The sequence below is a fragment of the Orycteropus afer genome, unplaced genomic scaffold, assembly GCF_000298275.1.
Source record: "Orycteropus afer afer isolate SDZICR_OR568_19922 unplaced genomic scaffold, OryAfe1.0 scaffold00189, whole genome shotgun sequence".
NCBI classification, from domain to species: domain Eukaryota; kingdom Metazoa; phylum Chordata; class Mammalia; order Tubulidentata; family Orycteropodidae; genus Orycteropus; species Orycteropus afer.
The window spans coordinates 3372343-3376441 of NW_006921776.1; positions in this window are offsets into that span (position 1 = coordinate 3372343).

Below are 4099 nucleotides of genomic sequence, written 5' to 3' on the forward strand. Positions count from 1 at the left end.
TATGAGTCTGTTTACTCTATTCACAACTATTCATGAAAAAATGTTCTATCAAGTATAACAACACAATGTACATGTGTTATCTTAAAGATACAGTGAGTAAATAAATCATACTTGAGCTTTAACGATATTGTGTTTTCCTTTCTTATATATTCACAGGGTAATGGAACTGGAAATGAGAAAGAGCTAGAGATGGAAAAGACCAAATAGGTTATCCATTCAATCTTGCTCTGACAGAGGATCAGTCTAGAGCAATACATCTTAGGTTTTGTCATCTGGAAATTAGTACATTCTGGGTATCAACAGTTTTCAACCACTTTTCTTAGCAGTTCATTTCTGAAGAGCAGAGTTCTCAGACTCTGGTCATTTTCCATCAAAACCAGAAGTGAAATTTAACTCTGTTAATTTGATCAGCCTCCTTCTCATTCTAATTTCCTTGGTCTTATGTAAAAATTTCCTTCATCTGGAAATGTATACCATCTTAATATGTTTTGGACTATTCTTTGGTCTCTATTTCTTATCTAAGATAAATCCAGTGGCTAGTTCAGTTATTTCCCTGTGAGGGGACCCATAGGAAATATAGAACTCCCCCACACTAAGCCAGTTGTTTGGCATGTACTATTTCCCTAAGGAGGAATTGATTAGGACAATGTTCTGAGGGCCTTTGAAAGAGAATTGCCTCTTTATTTGCCTATGAGCCACTGCAACTATTTCTCTTCACCCCAGGAGCCATTTCTGCCTATTGGACATCTATGTTTCTCATTAATTTGTCCCAGTTTGCACTTACATCTCAGTCTTACTCCTGTTACAAGATTTTTATGACTCCTTTTCTTGCTAATATTTGTATTGCTTTCAAATTTCATTAATGTGTATTTACTCTCTCTGGTAGATCATTAATAAAGATTTTTTCATTGTGAGTGAAGATAATGCTGTAGCTTATTAACTACCTCTCCAAACTGATCAATTTGTTGTCACTTCAAAGTACAGTGATGCTTTGTTTACAAAAGCCAGGCCAGTTTTCAGGTTTTTGGCTTTCAAGTTACTAAATAAAAGAAAAAAAAATATATGTGATACTACAAAATGTTTTACAGAATTCATTATTATATAAAATAAATATAAGTCTAAAAATGATTTAGAGTTTGTGATGGTGATAGAAAAAAAAATATTGATTATATGTGCAGCTTCTTAATTTTTACCTCAAGATTTGGCATGAAGTAAATGTCAATCCATACACACAGAAAGAATTGTGTGTTTTTAGATAATGCATTATTTCTCAAGTAATTAGCAATTTTAAATACCTTAATTTTGTTAGAGAAAAGACTTATGTTTCACTTTATAAAAATGCAATAGATGGCTACAAAAAGCCTGTGTAGACGTCCAGAAATTGGGCTGTGGTAAGTCTAAGTCTTTCAAGATCCCTCCAAGTCAGAGAGGCATACTAAGACTCAGGGAATCAATTCAATTCACACAACAAAAAAGATTCAAAGACAGAGACAGAATTAGAACACTATATCACCAACTTCTGACAGAGTATGGATTAAAAGAAGGAATCAAATGAGGGAGTCAGATGAGGTGCTGTTGCATCATTTCCAACTCATAGCAACCCTATGGACAACAGAAGGAAACATTCTCCTGTCCTACACCATTGTCACAATCATTGCCATGTTTGAGCCCATTGTTGCAGCCACTGTGCCTATCCAACTCGTTGAGGGTATTCTTCTTTTTCACTAACTCTTACCTTACCAAGCATGACTTCCTTCTCCAGAGACTGGTTTCTCCTGATAACATAACCAAATTACAAAAGGTGAAGTCACATCACCCTTGCTTCTAGGAACATTCTGGTTGTACTTCTTTCCAGACTGATTTGTTCATTCTTCTAGCAGTATATGGTATATTCAATATTTTTCAGCAACACCATACTTCAAAGGCATCAATTCTTCTTCAGTCTTCCTTATTCATTGTCCAGCTTTCACATGCATATGAAGCTATTGGAAATACCATGGCTTGAATCAGGCAGACATTAGTCTTCAAAGTGACATCTTTGTTCTTTATTACTTTAGAGGCCTTTTGAGGAAGATTTGCCCGATGCAATACACCATTTGATTTTGTGGTGGTTGCTTCCATATGCACTGATTTTAGGTCCAAGTAAAATGAAATCTTTGACTTCAATCTTTTCTCCGTTGATGATGATATTGTTAGTCCAGTTGTGAGGATTTTGTTTTCTTTATTTTGTGGTAGATGCATTCCATACTGAAGACTGTAGTTTTGATCTTCATCAGTAAGTGCTTCCAGTTCTCTTCACTTTCAGCAAGTAAGGCTGTGCTATCTGCATACACAGGTTGGTAATGAGTGTTCCTCCAATCTCGATGTTGCATTCATCTTCACATAGTTCAGCTTCTTGGATTACTTGCTCAGCATACATTTTGAATAATTATGGCAAAAGAATACAACCTTGAAGCACAATTTTCCTGATTTTAAGCAATGCAGTATCTCCTTCTTCTGTTCAAATGACTGTCTCTTGGTCTCCTCAAGAGCACAATTAAGTGTTCCAGAATTCCCATTTTTCCAAATGTTATACATAATTTGTTGTGATCCACACAGCCAAATGTCTTTGCTTCATCAATAAAACACAGGTAAACATCTATCTGTTAGTCTGCTTTCAGCAAAGATCCTTCTGACAGCAAAAGCGATATATCCCTCTCTCTACACCCTCTTCTGAATCTGGCTTGAATTTCTGGCCGTTCACTGTCATTGTGCTGGAACAGTTTTTGAATTATTTTCAGGAAAATTTTAGATGTGTGATATTAATGATATTATTTGATAATTTCCACATACTATTGGATCAGCTTTCTTTCAAATAGGAATAAATACAGATCTCTGGTGGTGCAGTGGATAAGATATTTGTCTGGTAACCAAAATGCTAGTGTTCTAATCCACCAGCCACTCCATGGAAGAAAATGAGTCAGTCTGTTTCCATAAAGATTTACAGCCTTGCAAACTCAATGGAAGTCACTATGAGTTGAAATTGAGGCAATGGCAGTGAGTTTGTTTGCTTTCTCAGTTTGTTGGCAAGGTAAGCTGTCTTCCAGATTTCTTTGTGTAGATGGGTGAGCACTTCCATTGTTGCATCCATTTGTTGAAACATTTTAATTGGTAGTCCATCAATTCCTGGATATGGTTTTTGGCCAATTGTTCAGTGCAATTTGCTTCTTGGCTAATGGTCCTTTCTTCGGTACCATTAGTTGTTGATCATACACTATCTACTGAAAAGACTGAACTTCCACCAATTATTTTCAGTACAGACTCTGTGTATTCCTTTCATCTTTTTTTGGTGCTTCCAGCATCATCCAGTATTTTGCAACTAATGACTTGAATTTTTTCTTTAGTTCTTTCAGCTTGAGAAATGCTAAGTGTGTTCTTCCCTTTGGGTTTTCTAATTCCAAGTCTTTGCACATTTCATTGTAATAATTTTTCTTCTCCAGCCACCTTTTGAAATCTTCTGTTTAGCTCTTTTATTTCACCATTTCTTCCACTCGCCTTTGCTATTCTACATTTCTTGATATCCTGGATGTCATCACATAACTCATTAAGTCTTCAGTCATTGGTGTTCAATGTGTCAAATCTATTCTTGATATGGTCTCTAAAGTCAGAAGGATATACTTAAGGTTGTATTTTGGCTCTTATGGACTTGTGTTCATTTTCTTCAGGTTCAAAATGAGCTTGCATATTAGCAAGTGATGGTCTGTTCCACAGCTGGCCTCTGGCCTTCTTCTGACTGACAATCTTAAGCTTCTCTGTTGTCTTTTTCCACAGATGTAGTTGATGTAATTCAGGTGTATTTCATCTGTAATGTCCATGTGTATAATTGTCAGTTATGCTGTTGAAAAGAAATGTATCTGCAAAGAATAACTCATTAGTCTTGCAAAATTCTATCATATGATCTCTGGCATCATTTCTTTTCTTTTTTTGACTTTATTTATTTTTTAATTTTATTTTGATTTGGGTGAAGATTTACAGAGTAAATTCACTTTTTATACAGCAGTTCACATATACTTTGTTTCATGTCATTGACCAAAATTTACAATGCAACAGCTCCCCTCCC